Here is a 16,995-nt window from a genome sequence, read left to right on the forward strand (position 1 = left end):
GCGAGTTCGAAGCAATTAATGCCTCTCGTTTAATTTTACGCGAACGTACAGCTTTTTTTTTCATCGAGAACGAATCGCACACGCACCAGCAATCTTTACGTTCTGCGTGTCTCTGTAATTAAAAAGCATGCAATTGCACGCTTTTGTTTTTCTCTTAATAAGAAATCTCCGTGTTTGTCGCATTTAAGGGAATTAAGGCCGTCAAAGAACGAGGTAATGGAACTACGTGTGTTTTAAACGATTTATAATATTCTGCAGATATTGTTGGTAATTGGAAAGAAAGAAACGTCGAAATTTTTCTGTGTGGGAGGAAAATATGGAACACTCGAGATTAATAGAAATGGAAACACTTTTTTTATATTGTAATATGTTTATATTGTAATTCAAATTCCAATTTGTATTTAAGGTATATTACAAATATACGAGTTTTAAATAGTTATTTATAAGTTTTTAATGCACCATATTTTTTGAAACAATCTCCAACATGAAGGAATGGTTGCACGTTTCACAGAAGTGTAGCTCCTCTTCCTGCAGGCAACTTACAATTAGAACATACTAATCGTTATGTTTTCCTTCAGAATCAAGTTGCAAAATATGTAGTTTTCCATCTAATCTATCCTCATTGTCTGTTGTCAATAACGTTCCATATCGCGCAATTTCACCTTCTCGAAAATTAGGATTTCGACAGGTTCCATCATTGTCACCTCCCATGTAACGTGCGTCCTCAGCGCCAAAGAAGTGTTGATACGTGAGAGGTGACTCACGACCGATAAGGGTCAGTAAGTTAATCTTAAATTAAATTAAATCTTAATTTAATCTTAAACATAAGCCAATAAATCCTTAGGGATTCAAAATTCACTCCTAAAGCAATCTATACCCATTACAAAAATCACTCTATAATTCATTAATTCGTGGTGACAGTGGCGCCAGTTTCTGACAGATAAAAAAGAATAAAGCAAAAAAACTACACGAGCGATGATATTACACTATTCGTCAGAAAATGCATGTACTGTAACCACAGCCTTAATCGCGTCCGACTACTAATGCCTCATAATTAGTCTTTTAATGTGACTTGCTACACACGTCTGCTTTCACTGTACCAGTCAACGTTTTAAATTGCGTGGCGCTACCTTGTGCGAATATTTCAAATAATGTTACACCTCTTCGAAAAAAGTGACATATATTCGTCTCTCAAGCTGAAATTTCGTACGTTCTAGGATTATATTTAAATAACATAATTTTCATTTCTGATTTTCTGTGTTGTAGAATTCTCGTAATTTATAGAACTCTGTTCACTGTCGCAGTAGTAAAAAATGACACGTGATATTTAGTTTAATTATGTGAAAGAAACATGTATGAAAGAAAGAAAACTAGCAACTATAACGTGCTAAAAAAATAAATAAAATACTTATAACAAAATTAGGAAGATATAGCATGCATTTATTTCTTAGTTCTTATTAAAATTTAAGAAGTAACAATTGTAACCAACTGCAAGTGCCTCATACATTATTTATAAGTACCGTATTGCATTATAGAGTGTCTAATGTTTTATTCGTGAATCAACGCTGTGCATGGCTGCATCGGGGTAGTAACCATTGTAATAGAAATGTGAATTGTCAAATATAAGTCTTAAACAATTGACAACCAGTTGATAATATTGCTCGTCTTGCAAAGTCCCCATTTTCATCATCAAACGTTAGAAAACTGAATATTTGGTATTTTCGTAAATTCTTGAAAATTCTATTTCTGCAGTATCATTTTCTTTCAGTGACTAATAAGTAAAGAGGAACTCGATGATCGAGTTAAAGTATTTGCAAAATCGACGAAAGGCCGTTCCTGGAAGTGCTCGTTACCACGATAAGTTCGCGAAAGAAAAATGGAGCGTGGATGGAGATGATCTTCTCTGTTTCACACTAACGACTCTTCCATTCTCATTTCTCTGCGTCACGACGTCGGCGTCGTCGACGTCCTCGGGCTTGTTCTCGTTATGAAATATGCGGCTGCGTTGCGAGCACACGGTCACCGCGAAAAAGAACAGAAACTCGATACAATGTCTCGACACGTTAATCCTTCGGGACTCCTTTCTCCAATTTTCTCTTACATTCCGACCATTTCTGAGACCTCATCTCGCAATCTCTTTGAAAATATTTTTTTCTATAAATTGTGCATTCCTTTCTGATTGAAGTACGTTTTATTGGCCAATGAGCACTGTCGGTTCTTAAAGGAGATATTCTGTTATAAATCTGATATGTATAACTGAAATCTTGTTGCATAAAGAAATACGCAAGCGAAATCTTTTTATATAAACATAATGTATGTAACTAAAATCTTGTCATACAAATTTAACATATGTAATATTTTATTATACAAATACGATGTATGTAACGAAAATTTTATTATACACATCCGATTTTTGTGACGAAAATTTTATTATGCAAGTCCAATGTATGTAACGAAAATTTTAGTATGCATATCTAACACATGTAGGAATATTTCATAGCACAAATGAAATGCTAAGAGACGTTGTAAATTATCACTATTGATTATTTATGGTTTACAGCAAATCGCATTCACAACTTCTATTCATGTACACCAATGAAGTTTCCATGAATACACTTTTTCCAAAGCTAAATTAAATTTTTATCTGCAAGTCAATTCCTTAAAAACGTTAATTTAGCTTAGCCACCGTTTATCATAAGTCTAGTTCGTAACGCAAATTTATTTTTACAATACAAATCAAGAGACATTAAAAATATTTTCATTTCGAACACACGTCCTGAAAAATTCTATTATCTGTGACCTATTATGTGACCTCTATTATAGGCTTCCGAACAAGAATTATTAGAAACCTTGCAGTATATTTCTCGATACGGTAGAATGTCTACGCACAAATCTCGTATCGATCCTCGGAGTAATAATGCCAATCCCAAAGAAATATTTGCCCAATTATCCGCTCGCTTCCGCAACGATTCGCACGGTTTTCTGATAAACGGAACAGCTGACGTGGCAATAAAAAGGACACATAACGAGGTAGCCGTGGGCTATCAAATAGAGCTAACATTTCTGCATCGAGATTATTGCACCCGGTAAATTCCTGTACGCGTTCGGGGACAATACAGGGTAGGATTTTATTAAGAACGGAAGAACTGCCGCGTCTCCATTTTTAGACGTTTAGTATTCGCGCGTTGTTCCAGACGGAACATAATCAATGAAAAACTGAAGTATGAAAAATGATCTGTGAAGGGTACTGAAAAGATAATACTAGATGATACTATTGTACGTTGTAGTAATATAATACTGTTATATATTATGTAATAGGAGTATGATTGCATATTGAACATATAGCATATGGGACATAATATGATATCTATGGTATTCATACGAAAATAAGAGATCCATGATGTCTATGACGTTCATCTAGAAATATGAAATTTGTGATATCTATGGTATTCATACAAAAATAAGAGATCCATGATGTCTATAACATTCATCTAGAAATATAAAATATATAATGTCTATGATATTCACAAAAAAATATGAAATATATCTTTCCCTTATAAAAATCTTTATACTCCCAAAAATAGGAAGATGAACATTCTATAGAATGCATTCAGAAATTTGAAAGAGATACTTGATTTTCTCGAACACCACGATCTCACACATTACAGGCACATTGTACAGAATAATCAGACGGACAATTACGAACGCGATCATGTCAGAGCATTCACAACGGATACGTTTCGGGTGTATCTCGTCGGCAATAATTGATCGCTGTCGGTAATTTTCATTAAACGTACGACAGTAATTGCCGCGGGCTACGATCGCTAGAAACGATCGCAATCGATCCGAATGTTCATGTAACAGCATGGCGGCTGCACGCGAAGAAAGAGAAACGCTTCTCTGCTGTTAATTAATTGCTCTTGAAAGTAGTTGAACGACCGTTCTGTATCGAAGAGGAGATTTTTAAGGGAGCAACTAAACGAAATCGTTCCGCAAGAGTGAAGGGTGGAAAAAATGAGACCAAAGCAACGTCGCTCGAAGAAAAAGGAAATAGAAAATATTCGGGTTGTTTCACAGAGCTGGCGTTGGGGTTTGTGGAACCCGGGACAAAAATCGATGTCGTTTTCGACGATGTTTGACGTGAAATATGTATAGTGATTCTTATTAGTACTCCTATTCAGAGGGTTTAATCTATGAAGCAAAAATTATATTAATAGATATCGTGTTTTTTGAAGTGACAAACTATATTTTCTCTTCAATCAGAACGCATATTTTATGAATTTAAATTTAATTATTTATTGCATATTGAAAACTATAATATAATGTAGTAATTCTACATTAATAATGTATATTAAAAAATATTTATAACAATTAGAAAGCTCTGAAAACTTCTTTGATTTGAAACAAAATTTACAAGTCCCTACTTTTAATATCTTTTAAAACATATAAATTTAAATACAAAAATGTTCACATAAATTCTATATAAATTTGTACACAAAAATTTTCATATGAATTCTATATAAATTTGTACACAAAAATTTTCATATGAATTTTATATAAATTTGTACACAAAAATTTTCATATAAAATCTATACAAATTTGTACACAAAAATTTTCATAAAAATTTTTTATAAATATATAAATATATATAGTATACAAATTGCCCTAAAAATTCTATACAAATTGTATATAAATTTTGCTCTCCAACAAGAAGTTCAGGGCAAGTGCTGAATTTTCGCCACACCAGAAACGTCGATACTGTTTCTCAACGATTAGACGAAACAATATTTTGAGATCGTGCAACGATCGTTGCGTTTAAACGTTAACGTGTCGCGTTAAATTTCGGATCAACTATCCTCTAAGGAACTATCGAAATGAAAATAGCAGAAATAGGCGTGGAAGGAAAACCACGAGTTTCCCACGGGAAAGATAAGCGAGAAACTACGGTAAAGGAACGTAGATGTTGGACCAAGGATATCATTTTCGTTTGGGAAATAGAAGCACCATTGACGTCTGTGGAGGAACTTTAAAGTGAGATGAGTTTAACGTATAGCGACAGAAATAAGAAATGGTGCATGTATGCACGGTTGGCAAAATGGTGGGCCAAAATGGACTAGGGATATTGGTGCTAGGGATGATTCAGGTAGGGGAGGATCGACAAACCTTTTGGTTTCTAAATAGCAATTTTTCTTAATTTATGAGTAATACGTTTGGAATTTGGAGATTTGAGAATTTGGGGACTAGCAATTTAGAGATCTGAAAATTTGGGGATTTAAGAATTTGGGAATATGAGAATTTGGACATTTGACAATTTGGGGATCTGACAATATGGGGATTTGAAAATTTAGAGATTCAAGAATTTGGGAATTTGACAATTTTGGGCTGTGAGAATTTAAAGATTTGTAAATTTGAGGATTTCAGAATTTGGGAACTTGAGATTTGGGGGATTTGATAATTTGGGCATTTGAGAATTTGGGTATTTGACAATTTGGGGGTTTGAGAATTTGGAGATTTAAAAATTCGGGGATTTGACAATTTAGGACTTTGAAAATTTGGTGATTTAAGAATTTTGGGATTTAAGAATTTGGGGATATGACAATTTGACGATTTGACAATTTGGGAATCTGAGAATTTAGAGATCTTGAAATTTGGGGTTCTGAGAATTTTGGAGGTTTGGAAATTTGAGAAAATTGAAAATTTGAGGATTAGTATGATTATTTGAAAATTCAGAGACTTAATAAATTAAAATTGAATAGTGAATATTGAATACTGAATAATGAAAATTGAAAATTGAACATTGAAAATTTTAAAGTTTGACAATTTGGAAGTTTGCAAATTTGATAATTCGGTAATAAAAATTTAATCGTTTGATGATTTGGAAGCTGAAAATTTATAATACGAAAATTGAGAATTTAAAATTTTTAGACAAAAATTATGAACGAAACCAAAGCCATACGTAACGTTGTTATCATAATTACAAATTATCTGAAAATTACAACAGAAAAAGCATCATCAAAAAATAAAATATATATCAAAACACGATTTTACATTTATGGGGAATCTCACCAAAGAATTGATCGTTCATGGTGTGAAAAATACTATTTTCGCGCTAGCAAGAAATGGTTTCCTCGGAACGAAAGAAACCTTTTTAGAACAGCTTTATATCTTTTCGTAGAAGGGCCGACAAGAAAGATATATATACATGTTTTGTGATGGAAATGTATCAAAAAGGATCGGAAACAATTTGTCACGAGTGCAGAATTCCTTTATGCATGGGGTACATATATTATCATAATAAGGCTCCATGGAAATTTAAGAAATTTTTAAATTTGCAAATTCGTACAGTTTGGTATTCCTTTGTTTTCGAATTTATACATTTGAAATTTCTAAATTTAATATGTGTATGTGTACATTTCTAAATTCAATATGTGTTTGTTTTTTAAATTTGAAATTTTCTTATTTAATATTCCTAAATTTCTAAATTTACAAATTCACAAGTTCTTAAGTTTCTAAAATTTTCAAAATTAACGAATCTCAAAATTTTCGAAGTTTACGAATACCAAAATTTCCAGTTTCCCAAATTCACAAATTCCAAAATTTCCAATTTTCCAAATTTACTAATCCCAAAATTTCCAATTTTCCAAATTTACTAATCCCAAAATTTCCTATTTCCCAAATTCACAAATTCCAAAATTTCCTATTTCCCAATTTCACAAATTCCAAAATTTCCAATTTCCCAAATTTACTAATCCCAAAATTTCCAATTTCCCAAATTTACTAATCCCAAAATTTCCAATTTCCCAAATTTTCTAATTCCGAAATTTCCAATTCTCAAATTCGGAAGTCTGAAATTCTAATTTCCCAATTTTGCCCAATTTCCCCAAATTTTCCGAAATTCCCAAATTTTTCAAATTTTCAAATCTTTACTTCCAAAAATTCCCTACATACGTTTCCTAATTATCCAAATCTCCAAATTGTAATTCCTACATTTCTTATTTTTAATGTTCCCAAAGTGCCTAATTTTGCAAAAATTCTTTTAATCTCACTTCCTCAAAGAAAACAGCATGCTTACTTATATAAAATCCGTCAAGAAAATTCTGCACCGTTTCATCAGAAGAAAAACTTGAAGTAATTTCCCTCGAATCACCGTTCTGTGTTCTCTAACCGCAGAAATCGATTCTTAAAAGTTTGCGCCTTTTTCAATTATCTTCTGCCCACAGTGCCTTTTAAACTTCTCCCAAGGAGTTGCACTCGTTTACCTTTATTTATTCATCCTGTGTATTCATTTCCCTCGTTGTCCTGACTTGTTTTCCGCTTCCAGAAAATCAGCAGCTGTTTGAAAGAGATGAAAATTTTCTTATCGCTTTGCTATTTTCTTTCGTAAACTCTGGCAATCATTTTGTGTACTCGCTTTATTTTGCATCGTTTTTATTTCGGGGTAATTGAGAATGCTAAATAATTACGATTTTATTTTCAATTAAAGTAAGTTGTTATTTTACTGATTTTTGAACAATAATTTTGTATGTATTATTATTAGTATTAATATTATTTTATGTTTTTGAGAATTTTTATTAGATCAGGTATAAATTGATATTAGTAAAAATGTGTGAACATAAATTTGTATTTTTGTATTCATATATTAATAATACTAAAAATTTATAAACAAAGATATATACCTTTATGTTCATATATTAATATCAATAAAAATGTATGAACATAAATTTTGTACCTTTGTATTCACATATTAATAGTAATCAAAATTTATGAACATAAGTTTGTATCTTTGTATTCGCATATTAATAGCAATAAAAATTTACAATCAAAAGTATGTATTTTTATATATTAATACTAATTAAAATTTATGAACAAAAATATGCACCTTTATACATCTTTGTCTTTTAATATTAATAAAACTATATAAAGATCACTTCGTATTCGTATATGAATATTAATAAGAATATATAATTATAAACGTGAAAATTAAATTAAAATTCCACTTCGTGTTGATATGAAATGAAAATTAATTTCATAAAGACTAATATTACACAATCTGAAACTGAATTTGCATAAAATTTGTTTTAAATTAATTAAAGAAGTTTAAAGTATAATATTAATTACAGTTAGAAGAGAATCAATGTTGCATGTTTTCATTTTATTTTAAGTATTTGACATTTAACGGGACTTAAATATCAGTATAAATATCGGTATAAACATCAGTATAAATATGAGTATGAATATTAGTATAAATAACAGTATAAACATTAGTATAAATATGAGTACAAGTATGAGTATAAATATGAATGTAAATATGAATGTAAATATGAGTGTAAATATCAGTGTAAATATCAGTATAAATATCAGTATACATATCAGTACAAATATCAGTAAACATCAGTAAATATCAGTAAATATCAGTACTGAAATATCACTATAAGTATCAGTAAATATCAGTAAATATCAATACTGAAATAATAGTATAAATATCACTATAAACCTTCAAACATCGACCATAACGAGCATTTCTAATTCTGATTCTGAGATTCTATTCACTGCGTGACACAGCGAAATCAAGATGGCCGCCAGTTTACCGAACTACAGAATGTTCCCATGTAAACAGCAGAGAAACCCTAATAACAGCAACAGGTAATTGCTCCAGAAATGTTTCTCCTTAATTAAATCATTATGTCATAAAAATTAGAAAAACTAAGAGAAACAGTTCTTGCAGCTAATTTAAGGGTGCAAGTGTTTAAACATCAAAACAGAAAAGTTAGTATTTGTTGAAGAGTAATTGCTCGCAACTAGTAACAAGTTTTCGAGACATCGCATTTCGTTGAAATCTCGTGGGAATTCGCGAGCGGAATAACAGGAAGCATCCGAAAGACAAACAAGAAAAATGGTTCGGAAGAGATTCTTATCAAACTACGCGATACCATGAGTTCGTCGCATAATAAAGGAGACTGTGTGCGCAAGTTCGTTCTAGGAAACTTTTAATCTATTCCGCATTGTATCGAAAGGAGAAAAAAAAGATGCAGCCTGAATTCGCAACGCGCTGCGAAACTTGAAAGATTCCCTAGAACGTGTATTTCAAGTGTGATGTTGAACGATTGAAATTGTTTCGAAAGTGTTCCCCTCGACTCTTCCTGGAAACTTCAATTGAAAAGATATCTTCTTGTACGGAAGTACCAATAACATCGCGTCACTTGTAGGAGTAAAGAAATGGAAGTTCTTCAATAAAAATGTTATTTGATTTAATCGAGTACTCGATGTTTCAGTTATTCAGATATGGAGTTAGTATTGGTGATAAAAACGATACACGAATTAACATTTAAATTTTTAATAAACCTTTACATTCTCATAATTATAAGTTTTCAAATATTCACAGTTCTAAGTTTACATTATCAAATTTGGTGTCAACAATTTTCACATTTTTAAATTTGAACTTTTTACATTTTTATATTTCGAAATTTCCGACTCTTCATCACTTCCACCTTTCTAAATTTTCAAGCTTTGATTATTGGCAATTATCCTACACTTCCAAATTTTTAAATTTTCAAATTTCTAAGCATCCAAATATCTTAATTTCCAAATATTCGAATTTATGAATCTCTGAATCTCTAACTATTTAAATCTTCAAATTTTCCAATTTCCAGATCTCCGAATTCCTAAATATTTAAATTTTCAAGTCACCAAATCCTCAAATTTCTGAATTCTCAAATCTCCAAATTCCCAAGTCCTCAAATTTCTGAATTCTCAAATCTCCAAATCTCCAAATTCCCAAATTTCCAAACCTTCAAATCTCTAAATCCCTAAATTCTCAAATCTCCAAATCTCCAAATTCCCAAGTCTCTAAATCTCCAAACCTCCAAACCTCCAAACCTCCAAATCTCCAAATTTCCAAATCCCCAAATCCTCAAATCCCCAAATTCCCAAATCCCCAAATCCTCAAATCCCCAAATCCCCAAATCCTCAAATCTCCAAATCTCCAAATTCCCAAGTCTTTAAATCTCCAAACCTCCAAATCCCCAAATCCCCAAATTCTCAAATCTTCAAATTTCCAAATCCCCAAATCTCCAAACCCCGAAATCTCCAAATCTCCGAACCTCTAAAGCCCTAATTTCCCAAATTTCCATCCCCTAAATTTCCAAACCTCTCAAATAGCATAATTCTCAAATTCCCAAATCTCCAAATCTACAGTTACCAAATTCCTTGCTTCCCTCCAACCATCATGCCCCAATCCTTTCCATCGACAGAACTGTCCAACCGAAATGAAGATAGAACTGTCCGTAAAAATCCCTGTCCCAGATTTTCGTTAACAAAGAAAAAATCTCCTGGTCGTTAAATTTTCAAATAGATAGAAATAATTGAATTTGTAGGAGTAAATATTCCGTAGCAGATTGTCAGTCCAATTTCATCGAGTCCTTGATCCGATTGTTCGTTAGCCCGTAATTCTGTCGCGTCTCCCGTTCTCTCTCGAATTCTCGAGAAACACCGCTAATAGCCGAACGTGACTTCATAAAGCAACCTAATGTTTTGGTATCCGCGTATTTCGAACGTGTCGAGGAGGGATTACGAGTTGTGATCTCCTTAAGGACACGCCAGGAAAACAGATGAATCGCAGGATATCCTGCTTGAACTTAATAATCCGCCGCGATCCGCCTTCAACGCTCGTTCATGTTCTTGTACCAGCTAACTGCTATGGAATAACCGAAATGGCTATTACAACTGGTTAAATGCGAAACAACACTCCTTAAAATGGAAATTAGTGCCTGGGATATCGGTAGAATCGCTATGATCGAAACGTTGCGATGCAGCTTCGAGATTAACGAGGATTAATCGATGATTGTGTTTACTTCCTTAAACGTTTATACGAGTTAAACTGATATTTCGTGTTTACGCTAACGAATTGTGATGGGATTCGTATGCAAGTTGGTCTGGTAACATATGTACAACTAGATGGGGATTATGGGGATCTAGATTCTGATAAATATGGAGTAGTATGTTTCAGCTAATATCTCGTATTTGAAGGTTAGAATTTTCGGTTTCTAGTTGGAAGATATTTCGCTTTCCAAGAGTATGGGATTTCAGATTTCAGGTTACAGATTTTCAGATTTTTTAGCTTACACGTGTTCATGTTTTCAAATTTTCAAGTTTTCACATTTACAAGCATTCAAGTTTCCAAGTCTTCAAATTTGAAAGTATTCAAACCTTTAAACTTTCAATTTTTTAAGTTTTTGAACTAGCAAGTTTGCAAGTATTCGTGTCTTCAAGTCTTCAAGTTTTCAAATTTTTAAGTTTTCAAGTTTTCAAGTTTTCAAGTTTTCAAATTTTCACGTTTTCAAGTTTTCAAATTGCCATGTTGCCAAGTCTTCAATTCTTCAAATTTTCGAGTTTTCAAGTTTTCAAGTTGCCAAGTCTTCAATTCTTCAAGCTTTCGAGTTTTCAAGTTTTCAAGTCTTCAAATTTGCAAGTATTCAAATCTTTAAACTTTCAATTTTTCAAGTCTTTAAATTAGCAAGTTTGCAAGTATTCAAGTCTTCAAGTTTTCAAGTTGCCAAGTTGCTAAGTCTTCAAGTTTTCAAGTTTTCACGTTCGCAAGTATTCAAGTTTTCAATTCTTCAAGTACTCGAGTGTTCAAATTTTGAAGTTACAGGCCTTTAAAAAGATATTGAAATGTTGAAATTTTTATAATATTTGATTTTGAAATGTAATTATATCTGAATATTGACTCCTTTAAATTTCTAAATTTCTAAATTCTCAATTATCAAGTATCCAAATTTTCAGATTTTCAAATATCCCTTTGGCTTTCCAAATTTCTCAATCTCTTAATCTATAAATCTTGAAATTCTAAGATTCTTAAATACCTTAATTCTAAAATTTTCAAATATCCAGATTTTCAGATGTTTTCCAATTTTCGAATTTCAATATTTTCAGATTTTCAAGTTGTCAAGTTTCTAGGTTTTTGGATTTTTAATTTGCTAATTATCAAATTTCTGTAATTTATCAGCTATCCAGACCTTCATATTTTCAATTTCCTTAATATTCAACCCCCCAAACGTATAAATTTTCAAGATTTTTCATTTTGAAATTTCTCAATCTTCCCAAGTTCCGTACGCGATAAAATACAGTTTAGTTACAGTTCGATTAACAATAAGTGGTTGCTGAAACGTGAAGCACGAAATGGCGGGTATAGAAAAAGTTGACAATGGACACATCTGTTGGTACCTCCGATAGAAACTAGAGGAGTAGAAGAAGAAGGCAGAAAAAGAGTTCTCTTTTCAATTTCAAGAGGGGAGCAATTCTCTCGAATGCTTCTTTTCACCATTTGTTGGATTGTGCGCTGATCTTTTGGAAAAATACTACTAAACTAACATCGTAGACAATATACGTTGCTCAATTTATGAAAGGGGATAACATAAGGAGATACCATAACTAACATAAATAACGGAGGGAAATAATAATTAGGGTAACTGGGATGTTCGGATAATAGGAACACAGTGATTTTCCCTTTGGCAATGATTTTTTCTGAAATAGCCGAAGCTCGCGTTTAGCTAAGTGGATTTGATCGTAACATTACATTTATTTCGGTCTGTAGTCGTGATTAGGTCGTTTCGAAGTTTCCTGCTTCCGCAAAACGTTCTTTCGTTTATTTTTGGTATGAAGGACAAATATAATATACGAACAAATACATAAATATATATTCAAATATAAAAACATGTAATTGAATGTACATATAATAAATATAAATATGCAAACGAATGTAGATATACATACAAATCATGTATATTCTAACCTAACCTAACCATGTAGCATTAATCGGGAATATTTTGGGAATGATTTTGATGTGTTTGCAATTTATGTAAAGTTCTAAAAAAATATCTTTTGTTCTTTTTTTATTTAAATACTTAAATATACTGATACAATTTTTGACATATTCTATTAATTCTATAATTTTATGAATTATTTTTTGTTATTTTTCTTGTGTTTTTATTCGACTGCAATTGTGTAATGTACAGGGTAAAAATGATACAATATTGCTTTTATCGTAAAAACAAAATTAACATAACTTGAGTTAGTTATTGTAAATATAACTGATATAACACGAATAAAAGATAGTAAGTTATTAATAATAATTAAGCAAAAAAGGTTTTGATCATTTAGTAGTTTAGTAAACCTTGAAATCAGAATATTCAATTTAAAATATTTTCTTAAATAACGAAAATTGCTAAAAATGTCTAATTTTGTTTTAGATTCAAAAAAATTGTGTCTAAATGTATTACCCAATGATTGGCATGTCGTTTTGTTAAATATAAATCGATTTTTATAAAGAATTTGGAAATAATGAAAATAATCGTTCTAAGGATTATTAAAAACGTTAATATATTTTATTTAACGTATCTCACATACGTTACAGTTTAATTACATTCAACAGATGGCGTTGTCGTTGCTAACCTATAAAATTGATACAACCTTAGTAACAATTATGAAAATAATTAGTTATGCATGATTAGTATCTCTAAATTACCAACTAAATTAAAGCAAATTAAAGCTAATTATCTATTATCTTATTAACTAATACAAATACAATGACCTTAACACAATATTCAAACACACAATCGAAATTAATAGCAAATAATCTTCCCTCTTATTCTATGAGACTATTTACCTAAATACCACCCATCTCCATGAAAATTCCTCTTACCATTACGTTCAGCAAATTCCTTATAATCGTTGCATAGCAAAAGTGTCCGGAAATTTTGTTCCAGCTTCTGTCGGATCGACGAACGAAGCCTGAGCAAAGGCATTATTTGAATAATTCCTTTGTGCCAACGCCAGGAAGCGTTCCTCAAAGGATGAACTATTTTCTTACGACGTTGACGACGAATTTTTTTCTTAGCTTAAGTTTGGCAGTTCATCTTTTGATACTAACTACATTAATTTTGTTGGAATGTTCAACGTTTGTCTGAATTTTAAAGTCGTGCTTACAGTTTCATCTTTTTTGTTTATTTAGAAGGTTTTGGACAATTAACCCTTGACGCTCCAAGTGTGCCTCACAAGCAGCACCTATAAGCGCCACATTATTCAATTATGATTAATATAAATATTGTAATAAAAATTATATTCTGAGATGAATGAAGATTGTTTTGAATAACTTCAACATTATTATTTACATGTCATTGTAGCATTTAAAATTTGACACTTAAAAACTTGCAACTTGTGAAATATGATGAAAATAAGTTGGAGTTACAGGTCGATATTTACAATTAAAATTCGGAGCGTCAAGGGTTCCTTGCATTCATATGTTGAGTGTACCAACATCACATTCCTCGGGCGTTACAAATGGCTTGAATAAGAATTTTCATTTATTTACTATTTATAATAAATGTAAAATTTGTCTGTCAACAGTGTGCCCACAGTTGCAGTACATTTCAATGACAACCCCTTTCTTGGTCGATTTTGTAAATTAGAAAGTTGAGAAATTGAGGAGTGCCAAGGGTTATGATTGAAGTAAATTTTATGGCACCCGAGATTTTTATATTTAAAATACTCTAAACTTCAGTTACAAAATATTAAACAATCTTGATTGGTTATAGTTAGATATTCTACTCAACTTAAAATTTCCATTATTTAACTCTGAAATTACAAATTCATCCGAAGGAAACCTATTAAACCGCCATCGCACTTATACTAATGTACGGAACTTGTACCTAATCTGTAATATTAAACAATCTTGATTGATCATAGTTGGATATTCCACCCAACTCAAAACTTTCATTATTTAACTCTGAAATTACAAATGTATCTAGAGGACCGAAAACCTGTTAAACCGTTAAGATGAAGTGGGGTAAGTTCGTAAACGGGGCAAGTGCGTATACAGGCTATTTTTATTACAATATGATCGAAATTTCTCCATTTAGTATGTTTGTTTCCTTGTTTCGTTTCACTATATCCCCTTTTATATTTCAGCTAAGAGTACTTGTTTGCAGTATAGAGTACTTGTATAATGCAGTAAAAAGCATTTTATAGCAGATTTGTTAATAATTCTGCTCTTGCCCCATTGCACATGAAATAAAGTTTCAAAGTATTTAACTTCAAGTTACGCACTTAGCCCATTTTCGGGGAAAGTGCAGAGTAGTTGACATTTTAAACAATTTCCTATCAAAATCAAAATGTACAAGGAAAATTAAGGTCCTAGTTAATATTAATTAAATAGTAATAATTGTGCAAAGCGTTCGATATCGACAGCGTTAAGTATTTACATAGCAGACTGAAAATACTTACGTTTAAATACCAACTTTACAAAAACCAGTCTGCACTTACCCCACTTCACCTTATCACGCTTATACTAATGTACCTAATTTGTAATATTTTACGACCTGACAATTACCCTACCAAAAATGTTCCGGTTAATCTCGAACAGTCATCATTTCCCGTATTGGAGCTCTAACCGATAAATCCCATCTCTTGAATTAATTAATATCCCATCGCAATATAACTAACGTTTACGAGTCACATCTGGTCTTCCACGGTACCGCGCAATTTCTACTCGAGTCATCGAACGATGATCGATCTCGTCAGTCAATTTCAGTCGAACGAGCCAGCAATAACTAGCCCCGCAGAGCTGTCAATGTACAAGCAGCGAAGATGGAAACGTCCCTGGTCCCTGGTACGCTTATTGACGGCGATTGCCAACATCAAGCAACGCTGTTCGAGTATTCCTATTATAATTGACGCTTTTGATCCCCAAGTGATGGCTCGCCTGTTCATAGATTCACTACACCCAACACAGATAACGCATTTCCGTTTCACGGCTGCCACGACAAGGCTTCTGTAAGCCGTTTGCTTTTCACGGCCACTGGGGAGATGATCCAAATCCGTTATTTGTGACTCACAATTAGTTTCAACACCGTTCGCTGCAACAGATTGGCTGCTTTATCTCAAATTGGCTGATTTTACCGGCCAATTTACCTTTAACTTCTCTGGAAAATCGGGCGATTTGTAACGGACTAATTGTTCTTTAGTTAATTCCTCTTTAGTTTTTGTAGTAATTTATAGTAGCAAGTTTACTTTCGCGGTTTTTTCTTGGCAGTATTTCTTTCGACTATTTAGAGCTACTGCGCATATTATCTGCGCAACGTGTGCCTTTCCAAACCACTTTTTAAGTAGCAATTTATGAAAAGATAAATGTATAGTTTTAAATGCTAAATCTCTTTTTAAGTTTGTATGTTTAAATGTAAACATTATTTATATGTAGAGGAATAATTAATAATCTTTCTCGTTTAAAATATTCAATTTGTATTTGGTACTATGTGACTTGAATTTGGCGGTCAATTTAATTTGTTTATATACAGTTATGTAAGTACGCAAAATATCTATTAAACTTCTTAATTTGCAGCAGTTTCAATACTTTTTATTACGGTTAAATTATGGAAATAATATTCTGACGTAACTTTAAACTAGTTTTTAATTTTATAAAGGTACGCGAAAGCGGTGAATAAGAAGTTAAGAACCCTTCTGGTTCTTTTTTGTAACAGCAGCACGGTGTTAGATGAGGGTTGAAATCTTATTATGATTAACCCTTCACGAGATTAGAGCCATAGGAACGAGTGCATTTTAAACGAATATTAAATGCAAATTTCAATCTTCAAGCTGCTGCCTTATTATTAAAAATCACTTAAGCGTTCCATTGTGAAACGTTCTTGATCATCTTTTTGAATATTAAAGCTAAATAGCGAGACCGTATAACTTAAATGAGCTATCGAAATGTTAAGAAGAAAAGTTTTGCATTAGTTTTTTTATTGGGTGTTAATTCTTAAATTCTCATTTTTTGAGAAGACAAAGTTTATAGATTTTTAAAGGGCAAATGCTCAAATTTTTGAAGTCATTAACACTCATTAAACGTTCCCATTTATAAATTTTTTAATTTCCAAAAATACGAGTTTCTAAATTCTCTACTTTTCAAATTCTGAGATTTCTAAATTTCTAAATTGCTAAATT

The 16,995-nt window shown here is 31.8% G+C and overlaps 1 protein-coding gene across 1 annotated transcript in view; it reads left to right on the plus strand.

Annotated features, from left to right (window-relative positions):
* The window catches only part of Nmdar2 (glutamate ionotropic receptor NMDA type subunit 2), a 423,506-nt gene that overhangs the window by 29,648 nt on the left and 376,863 nt on the right, over positions 1 to 16,995 (plus strand). The window lies entirely within an intron of this gene.

The sequence above is a fragment of the Megachile rotundata genome, chromosome 3 (assembly GCF_050947335.1).
Source record: "Megachile rotundata isolate GNS110a chromosome 3, iyMegRotu1, whole genome shotgun sequence".
Taxonomy (NCBI): domain Eukaryota; kingdom Metazoa; phylum Arthropoda; class Insecta; order Hymenoptera; family Megachilidae; genus Megachile; species Megachile rotundata.